Source organism: Puma concolor, chromosome A2 (assembly GCF_028749965.1).
Source record: "Puma concolor isolate L17-30 chromosome A2, mPumCon1.1.hap2, whole genome shotgun sequence".
Taxonomy (NCBI): domain Eukaryota; kingdom Metazoa; phylum Chordata; class Mammalia; order Carnivora; family Felidae; genus Puma; species Puma concolor.
In genome coordinates, this window is record NC_141668.1 from 12,136,426 (window position 1) to 12,147,124 (window position 10,699).

A 10,699-nucleotide genomic window follows, 5' to 3' on the forward strand; every position below is an offset into this window, starting at 1 on the left:
CCTGTGGGTCCAGAATGTTCTTCGTAAGCATCTACAAAATTGGAATGCCTGCGGTCTCCAGGTGGCCCGCTAGCATTTAATGGATTGGCGCTGGCTAAGAAAATGCCACCCTGAAAAAAATATAATCTATGCAGTGAAGAGAAAACCGGAAATTTAACAGATAGACTCTGAGATACATGATATTATGTTCTCGCATACCTAAGGCCCACTCTCAACATTTCCGCTTTCTCAGAAGGAAGATCTGGATGACCCTTTGGGTGAAGGACAGAAACAAGTTCTGAAGCTGGCAGAAGGGAGGGATCATGGGATGGGAGGTGGACAAAAGTCACACTGGGACCACACACCAGTCACACAAATGGGGCACAACATCTTCACATATGCCCCTCCTTGCTGTTGCTGAGCGCATTTGTATTTTTGACCAATTTTCTTCTTCCACATCCTTTCCCTTACCATTGTTTACAGGCTATGTTTATGGTGTCCTATTTTTTCACATTAGTACACAGGTAGCAGAGTATCCACGCAGGACTTTGACATTCTAGAGGAAGAATGGACTAAACATGGGAAGAAGGAAATACGTTGATTTGGGGCTGTCAAAGGTGTGAAATGTAAGCAATTATCTGTCATGATTTTTTTTAAACCAGCGTCTGAACCTTCCTTCTGTGTTTGGGGTATCCACCCTGAAAAGAGGCTAAAATGTTCCCAGCATCCCTTGCAGCAAGAACACCCAGGCTCTGTCACTCAGGTGCTTTCGTGCCAGATTTGGGACAAGGATTTGCAATCAAAAAAGGGAGGAACTGCCCAGAATTAAATGTTCTGAGGCCGGTACTTGAGGCAAAGCAAATCCAGTTTCTAGAATCAGCTGTGATTAACAGCGCACTAGGGATATCTCTGTCTGGGTCCAGGAAAGACCGTGGGATGTCTGCAAAGGACCAGTCTGCAGAATGATTTTTTTTAACCATTTTTCATGATGCGGTCAACTCTCCGCCTGATTTTGGAGATTTTGTGAGCTATTTAGTGCCTGTGTTTTCTGCTTACATTAGCCCGACTTCTCCTCTCCTGCTTGCAACCAATCACTGTATGATCATATTTGGAAACTTGGTAAATGATAGGAATAGTACAATGAGTGGGGTTTTTTCTTCTTTCCACTTTTCTATTTCACTATCATAACAGAAGAAGGGGAAAAAATGGGCTTTCTTTTTTGTCTGTTCATCTGCTTTTTCTTTTGAAAGCTTGGCTCTGACTCTAACTACAGGGAGGAGACCCCCGAAGAATGGTGGCAAACATTAACTCTGGAAACTTCAAGGCACCAACCTCAACTCACTCTATGGCGACCTTTTTGGCACCTAGATGACAGGTTTGCCCTATAAAAGGATGACTCATCACAGAGAATCAGGAAAAGCACTTCAAACTGTCTGTCAGCAATTGCCTCTCTGGACAGCTTTCAAAGCCCGCCATCTGTCCCCACCAGGGTCAATTTTCCTAGCTTAAGCATTTAGAGCTAATTGAAAAGATGTATTTGGTTTGCTTTTCTAGCTACCTTTATTCTCAGGAAAAATCTTTCCTGTTTCCTTCTCTCTCAATCCTCTCAGGATTTTTGCCCTACCAGAAACCCAGAGGGAAGCCTGTTAGGTTTGTAGAGGCATATGCCCTTCCTCACATCATGAAAGGAGCCTGACTACTTCTGTCCAGTTGTAAAGCCTTTTGGTTTTCTATTTCCTTTTTGAAGAAATGAGATGCAACTCCCTTCCTTTTATCATATGGAGTTTTCTGACTGTCCCTGATGTAAAGTTCATGGGCATCTAAGAATACTTCTCAAAAACCTTTGGCATTAGTAACCAACAACTTCTTTTTTTAATTTTCTTTTAATCTTTATTTATTTTTGAGAGAGAGACAGAGTGTGAGCAGGGGAGAAGCAGAGAGAGGGAGACACAGAATCCGAAGCAGGCTCCAGGCCCTGAGCTGTCAGCACAGAGCCGACGCGGAATTCGAACTCACGAACCATGAGATCATGACCTGAGCAGAAGTCAGACGCTCAACTGACTGAGCCACCCAGATGCCCCAGTAACCAACAACTTCTGCAAATTCTTTACGACAGTGCTTCCATGAGTGATCTGTCTAAAAGTCTGAATCCCTCCAAAAGCGAAACATTTTAGCATAACATTCTAATACTATTTAAAAATATTTTTTTAAATTTTATTTTAGAGAGATAGAGACAGAGACAGAGCGTGAGTTGGGGAGGGCTGGGGGGTGGTGGGAGACACAGAATCTAAAGCAGGCTCCAGGCTCTGAGCTGTCAGCACAGAGCCTGAGGTGGGGCTGGAATCCATGACCTGTGAGGTCATGACCTGAGCTGAAGTCAGACACTTGACCTGCTGGGCCACCCGCATGCCTCTCAAATACTATTTTTTAATGAGCAGATTCACTTTTAGCTCCCCAAATCTTCTAAGAACAGAAACTCCCAGAAGTGCATCTATAAACCTTAAGTTGATGTTCTAGCACAATTACAGTCAGCAAAATGACCATAATATGCAAAATGCACATACATGGCACGGGCAGCAGGTCAGTTTTTCCTGAAAAATGGACCTGTGAGCTGATAGAGAAAATACAGGCAGCAGTTAATATGATGTATGTGGGGAGGGTGCCCTGGGGAGTGGGGAAGTGAACAAGACCTTGATTTCTGGGAAAGAGAAGCATCTCTGTACAGCTCCGGTGATGGGAGGTATCACAGAGCTGTGTGCTGCCAGAGGAGCCTGGATAGGTGGGTAAAATCAAAACTTAGAGGCCATAAAAAATTTTAGCCTCTCATGACCAAAAGGGAGCTGATTATAGGTGCCTGGCTGCAGTGTGGGGAAAGGGTTGTTGAATACAGGAATAGACATGGGGCCAACCGGGTTAGAGGTGAGGCCGCCCTGGGGAGAACCGACAGCAGGCTGAAGGAGGGCAAGGCAGTGGGAATGGAGACGAGGAAAGGAATCTGAAATCCAGGAGGTGAAACTGACGTTGCTTAACTGTGCATTGACTTGAAGCCTGCGGCAAATTCTTTGACTGAGTTCCTGGTTCTTCTCTTGGATGGTTGTCCACACACACTGCCACCCTCATGACTTGACCTCATCTCCCTCTCTCTCTCAGTTCCTGCTATTCCCTGACCATGCTCAGCACTTTTCTACCTCAGATCTTTGTCTGGGCTGCTCTCTGGAGCAAGACCCTCTTCTCCAAATACCCGTATGGCTCATTCCACATCTCCTTCAAAGTTCTGCCCAAATACTCTATTCTCACTGGGACAACTGAGACCTTCCTTCCCTCCACACAACTGATCTTCCTATTTTATATTTTCCTATAGACTAATCATCTTCGAACACCCCTAAAATGAATATATCCTTTTCTTATTATTGTGTTTATTATGTATCTTCCCAGTAGGGTATAATCACCACGAGGAAAAAGATTTTAGTCTGTTTCGCTCACTGATCTATCACCAGCTCCTAGAAAATGCATAGGATGCGTAAATGCACACTGAGTAGTTGATGAAAGAATGAATAAATAAAGGAAGAAGGAATATCTTAATTATCACAGTTGTCCTGGTGAGGACACCCACCAAATACCAAAGAAATCTTTCTTTACCTTCATGTCTCATCTGAACTTTGCTTGGTATGCTTGTTTCCATGTTGCTGATTTTTATACATATCAAAACCAGGTGCCTATGTTTTCTGAATGAAAATAAAATGAACTCAAATTCTGCAGCTTGTCAAATCCACAGCTTGAGAAACGTGGTAATAAAGAACATCCTATAAAGAGAATTAAGGTCAAAATGTAAGTCCATTCATGAGTTAAGTCATCCAAACTATCACTTTAAATATGCATATGCTGGGGCGCCTGGGTGGCTTGGTCGGTTAAGCCTCCGACTTCGCTCAGGTCATGATCTCACGGCCCCGGCCCATGAGTTCGACCCCCGCGTCGGGCTCTGTGCTGACCGCTCAGAGCCTGCAGCCTGTTTCAGATTCTGTGTCTCCCTCCTCTCTCTCTGCCCCGCCCCTGTTCATGCTCTGTCTCTCTCTGTCTCAAAAATAAATAAACATTGAAAAAAAAATTTTAAATAAATGAATAAATAAATAAATAAATAAATATGCATATGCTTAGGTACTACATTGCAATAACTACATCATCTTGGTTTTCATGGTCAAAAAGAAGACACATTTGAAAGTTGTAGCCTCTGGAATCTAGAAGATAAATATTGACCAAACTACTCGTCGTTTGCCTTTAACTGACTGTCTTGAACATTTTAACTGAATATGCTCAGTGGCTTGAGAATTAATATTAGCTAAATACTTTCTGTCACTGTATATTATTACTTTTTTATTTTTTTTAAGTTTATTTATGTATTTTGAGAGAGAAAATGAAAGTGGGGGAGGGGCAGAGCAAGAGAGTGAGTCCCAAGCAGGATCCACACTGTCAGAGCAGAGCCCCACAAGGGGCTCGAACGCACAAACTGTGAGATTATGACCTGAACCAAAGTCAGACACTTAATGGACTGAGCCACCCAGGCACCCCTACCTCACTTTTTTTTAATTGAGACATAACTTTTATACAATAAAATGTATAGAATTGAGTGTTCAGAGCTGTGAGTTTTGACATATATGCCCTATACTCTCCCTCCAAACAAGATATAATACATTTCCAGAAACTCCCTTTGGGCCTCGTGCCCCATTGTAGCCAATACACGCCCACAACAACAGCCAATTTCTGATCTTTATCCCCATAGATATCAGTCTTCCTATTCCTGCAATTCATTAAAATGGAATCTTCAGTATCTATTCTTTTGGGTCTCACTTAACTGCACTCATCACCTAACACAGATGTTTATTTTTAAAAGATGTTTCTTTCCTGTCTCTTCTCAATACTGCAGGGACTTGTGTTTGTTCAATGATGTATTACTGGTACCCAGAGCAGGGACTTGCACATAGAAAGCGTACAGAATTGGGGCACCTGGGTGGCTCAGTCGGTTAGGCGTCCGACTTCAGCTCAGGTCATGATCTCACAGCTCATGAGTTTGAGCCCCGCGTCAGTTTCTGTGCTGACAGCTCAGAGCCTGGGGCCGGCTTCGGATTCTGTGTCTCCCTCTCTCTCTGCCCCTCCCCCACTTGTGTCTGTCTCTCAAAAATGAATAAATGTAAAAAAAAAAATTTTTTTTTAAAAGAAAGTGTACAGAATTATAAGGATATGCCGTTCAGTTAGGGTGCATGTGGCTATAAAGGGGTAGCCTAAGGGGAGCTTTGTGGTGGGAGAGCAGTTATGTATCTTGATTGGTGCTTACACAAATCTACACATGTGATACAACAGCATAGAACTACACACACACACACACACACACACACACACACACACGAGTACATGTAAAACTGATGAAATCTGAGCCAGCTCTGTGGCTTGTCCCAATGTCTGTTTCCTGTCTGTGACATTGCACTATAATTACGCAAGATGTCACCATTATGGAAAACTAGGTAAACGGTGCACAAGAAACCCCTGTTCATTTTTTTTTTTTACATCTCCCTGTTAATCTATAACTATTTCAAACTAAATAGTTTTTCAAACTGTTGAATGATTTAATTAATTCATTAAGCACAATATTCAGGTATGTTTTTAAAAATAAGAACTTCAAAAGGAAGATAATATTTGATAGTGTTCAGAGTAGCTTTCTTTGGATCTCATACTGATGGCAGATTTATTTTTGTCTATCTAGATGTTTAAATTCCTCATGGGAAAAAAATGTAACTTTAGACTTTCACTTTTGTTTTGGTTTGGGTTTCATTTTGTTTTGTTTTGTTTTTTGTTTTTTTTGTTTTTTGGGGGGCTTTTTTGGTCCTTTAGATATTCTTTGAGTCTCTTGCCAAAGAAAGAGGCATTCAAATAATCCTTGAAACGTAAAGATATCAACCCAGCCCCCTAAGCTGAGCCCCCTGTTTGCCCTAAAGTGAGAACATGTCCCCGGAACCTAGTAAACCACGTGGTTGCCCGGGGAAGCTGCTATGGGCTGTAGATACCAGTGGTCTCTCTCCAGCCAGCCTCTGAAAACTGCTTGATGTCTTCCTCCACTGGAGAGTTGATTTGTCTAGCCTGGCACTGGACAAGCTCATTGGAAAGAACAGATGTGGTTTGTAGGTTTTAGGTAGTTTGCCTAAAGGAAATATTTTCTCCCTGCTCCTCCCACCTGAAACAGAAAGAGAAGTTTCGTGGGCATGTAAGGGCATTGTGCTCCTAATGCCATTGGAAAGCCATGCCTGTGACTCATTCTTTCCATTCCTAGAAGGCAGCTCAGCTTTACAAATTGAACCTATTTATTTATTTGGGGGGAGGGGGGCTCAATTTTCTAGTTTTTTTTTTTTTTTTTTTTTTAAATTTTTTTTTTTCAACGTTTTTTATTTTATTTTTGGGACAGAGAGAAACAGAGCATGAACGGGGGAGGGGCAGAGAGAGAGGGAGATACAGCATCGGAAACAGGCTCCAAGCTCCGAGCCATCAGCCCAGAGCCTGACGCGGGGCTCGAACTCACGGACCGCGAGATTGTGACCTGGCTGAAGTCGGACGCTTAACCGACTGCGCCACCCAGGCGCCCCTCTAGTTTTTTTAAAAATTTAAATCCAAGTTAGTTAACATAGAGTGTAATAATAATTTCAGGAATAGAATTTAGTGATTCTTACATATAACCCTCAGACTCTTATTTATTTTAATGCAAAACAACCTCCTTCCTTCTCCTTTCTGCTCCTCTACCCGATAGGCCCTTGGCAATAATTTTCAGAAGGTTTTTGGAACTAGCAGCCTCCAATTGTGCAAAATGTCGCTGATAGCACTCCAGTGAGAAAGCTCTGTCAGAACCAAGAGCTAAGAAAGAATTTGATCCTTTAAAAGGAAAAAACAAGAAAAAAAGCACATTTATCAAGACTAAAAGATTTTCAAGTGGTTTTGTCATTTCTTTTCATCCAGCTCTGTGAATTGCCAAAGTGTGGGAGCCCCACAAGTTGCCATCTATGAATCTTATTGAATCAGGAGCATCTCCACCACAAAGCTCCAGCCCCTCGGGCCTCCAGTGGGGCCCAGAAGGAAGGAAGGAGGCTTCTATGGACAATAAGTCTCCTTTTCATTCTCTTTTCCTACCTTACAAACTCCAGGATGTTTATCTGTCTCCTTATCACTTCTCTGAGATAACCTCCTTTTAAATGTGTTTTGAGCTGAAATAGTAGCACAGATGAGGGGGTTTTTACCTCTAAGAGTTTCTGGAATATACAAGTTCCAGATGAGAGGGCGGGAGGACCTTTTCTCGGGCAAGGTCGCAAGCAGTGCGAGCGGCTGGAATGGTGGATCTTCATGAACCCGTGAGGCATAGGAAGGTGCATCCAGGAGCTAAAGACCCTCTGTGAGCCCAGAGGGGGACAAAGCTTCCTTGAGGAGCATCTGTTTCCGTTTTACTCCACCTGTGTTACTGTTGTGCCTTCTTTCTCATCTCAAAATTTCACAGTCCTGACACATTCCTTTTTTTCTTTAGCTATGTGGAAAGGGAACTCTCTCCATTGCCATGACCTGAAAACTGAGGTGCAGAGAAGAACAAGGGTTACTCAGCATCACACAAAAATCAACCCCAGAGCACAGCCCCCCCCCCCCGCCACCCCCCCCCCCCCATCCCCGGTTCTCTACCTTCCATCTGTTCTTTCCGTTGCACGACCCCTGGAGCTGAGCACACTCACACCGGTTCCACATGTTGGGGGCACAGGCAAGGGCGATCCACCAGCCGGCACTCACACGCTCGGCACCCAGGCTGGGGTGCAGCCTTGATTCATGATGGCAGAGGCAGACACAGCCCTTCCTCTCCCATCCCCTTTTGCCGTCTCCCCCTCCTGACCCTCCCATCAAAAACAGCTAAGAGAGGGGTGCCTGGGTGGCTCCGTCAGTTAAGCATCTGACTCTCGATTTCGGCTCAGGTCATGATCTCACGGTTCTTGAGTCAGAGCCCCACATCGGGCTCTGTGCTGACAGGGAGGAGCCTGCTTGAGATTCTCTCTTGCCCCTTCCCCTCTCATGCATGAGCGCGCGCTCTCTCTCTCTCTCAAAATAAATAAACCTTTTTAAAAAGCTAAGAGAGATGTTTCAAATAATCAAAGAAAAAAGGCTAATGTGAAACAAGAATGCTGCCAATACAGATAAAGCCAGGTCAGCGGCCTTAGGTATATACCATGGCTACCACATTTGGGAAAAGTGAGTTTATGAGGTTGTGAAATGAATCCACTAAATTAAAATAGCATTGGAGGACCGTATTACAGGGGAGCTACATGAGAGATTTTTGCTAAAGAAACTGCTTGGCAGACATCACCTTAGTCAAGTAATAAGCATGAACATCATTTGTAATGGGGTAAGTGGAAATCACGTGACATCTGATAGCATGAAGAACCCAGCGTCAACTTCTGTGATACTCTGGCCCAAATGCATAACCTAAAGCTAATGACGAGGAAATAGCAAGAGAAATTCAAATTGAGGATATACAAAGACACCGGCTGTAGTCGTCAAAGGTGTCAAGGTCATAAGGTGAAGGAAAGACTGAAGAAGACTCAAACAATGACAATCAAATGTAACGCGCGTAACTCCTTGGAGCGGACACTGACAGCTCCTTCAGGGGGAGCATGTGGTCTCCAAAGGTCAGGGAGGTTGTGGGATCCGTAATGAGTTGGGCAAGACTCTGACTCAAATGTCCAACGTGTTTCTATCAAAATCATCCAACTGGCCATTAAGACACGTTGTTTAACCTCAACACGGAAGTGAAGTCCCTCCAGGAGAGTAAAGTTTGTGATCTCAGGCCCATCGAGTTTTCATAAATAATGAAAGTTGAGGCATCCCTTCCACCTCACCCTCCCGGGGCCAAGGTGGGGTTTGCTGCCTCAGGGCTCTCTGCCTTTAGAAGAGAAGAGCCACGGTCAGTTCAACCTGTCACCTCGTGTGTCATCCGCCAAGATGCCAGCAAGGGTCCAGCATACAGCCTCAGCTGCTCTGTCCTGAGTCTCCTAACTCTCGTGGCCCTGCCTTCCCCTGCCACCACTGCAGTTACGCTAGCAAACAGAGCTCCAGGCGGCTCACAGGCTGCTTCTACAAGAAGGGCCAGGAGTCAAGCTTTACCCTGTGCTTGGCTGAACCGGCCCCATTTTTTCAGGGTCTTTATTATTGCCTTATAGAAAACTTTTTGTAACCTCATTACATAATTGAAATGTTTTGCTCATTCCCTGACAGTCAGAAATCCGGCATGCATTTTCTCAGCCCTCTCTACCTTTCCAAAGGCTCGAAGACCAGCACACAATAATGCACTGAGTTACTGCTTTCATAGCTTCCAATTCATCCATCGCCTTTGCATTCCACCTGCCGTAAGAGTCCTTTCTCTCAGCCTCCTAATGGATCTGTTCCATAGTTTGAGCTCCTCCCTACTTCGGCCCTGCCTTTTATGCGCCATATGAACACCCATGACTTTCTGGACTTGGTAGAAAGACATGAATGTGACCCCACATGGATGTGTGGCTTGTCCTGTTTCCCATCAGAGCCCCAAAGCCCGGGATCCTAGAAATGAAACCAGAAAGTCCCATTCTGTTTGGATTTTTCATATCACCTGTCAATCTAATGTTGTCCTCCAAAAATAATCTACTTTTCCCCCCCAAATATGTTAATTGATATGGACTTGTTCTCACCAGCACACATCCCCCACCCTGCTATGAGCTACCTGGCATCTTTCACAACACCGAATAACCCTAACTCTGCAATTGAACCATCAGTTTTAAAGCATATGCTTCATTTTTAGAAATGAGACCATGGGGTGCCTGAGTGGCTCAGTCGGTTATGTGTCCGACTTCAGCTCAGGTCATGATCTCTCAGTTTGTGGGTTCAAGCCCCATGTAGGGCTCTGTGCTGACAGCTCAGAGCCTGAAGCCTGCTTTGGGTTCTGTGTCTCCCTCTCTCTCTGCCCCTCGCCTGCTTGCCTTCTGTCCCTCTCTCTCAAAAATAAATAAACATTAAAAAAATTTTTTTTAAGGAAATGAGGCCACAGCATCTTCTTTTCTCCTCAAAATACATCTTAGGTACCATTACCACTTTCTCAGGGTCTACTTCAGCTTCTTGAAACTATTTTTCTATCGGTTTAGCAGCCATGGCTAAGCAATGCCCTTGGCTCAGTTCTATAACCTGATGGCATTGAAACACTGGAGGGCAACGCACAGCAACAAAGCAGGCTTCATGCTGCCCAATCCGACACACAATCTGAATCCCAGAGAAAGACCAATCATGTCTTATCGCAAGTGTGTGTGATAGATTCTAATCCATGCAGAGGTTTTGGAGCAACCTCTTTTTTATATTCTACCTGTTTCCAAACTCCATCCACGAGCACAGGGCTTTAGTCCTATATTCTCAACGTTTATCCTAAGCATGTGTCTGCAACCAGCAGCAACCTTTCTTCCTGGGTCTTCTCCCTTTTCTTTGCCAGCCCTTTGGCAAATGCTCTGTGTCTGGTCTAGCCATTTTTCTTGCTCCGTTCAGCTTCCCTACTTATTCCGAGGCTGAGTTGGGAAGGGGGAATGAGATGGCAAAGGAGAGGTGGCAAGATCCTTACCAGACTGGCCTCTGCAAGGATTGTCTAGAAGATATATGGGCTTATAAACTGTAGGTACTAAGTTTAAGCTGG

At 44.2% G+C, this 10,699-nt stretch overlaps 1 long non-coding RNA gene across 1 annotated transcript; it reads right to left on the reverse strand.

Annotated features, from left to right (window-relative positions):
• Positions 1 to 623: 623 nt before the first annotated feature.
• LOC147582988 (uncharacterized) lies at positions 624 to 8,088 on the reverse strand. The gene is made up of 3 exons (XR_015244264.1): positions 7,684 to 8,088; positions 7,254 to 7,576; positions 624 to 3,782 (listed from the first exon to the last, which is right to left on the reverse strand). It is a non-coding gene; the product is annotated as an uncharacterized LOC147582988 (long non-coding RNA).
• Positions 8,089 to 10,699: the final 2,611 nt, after the last annotated feature.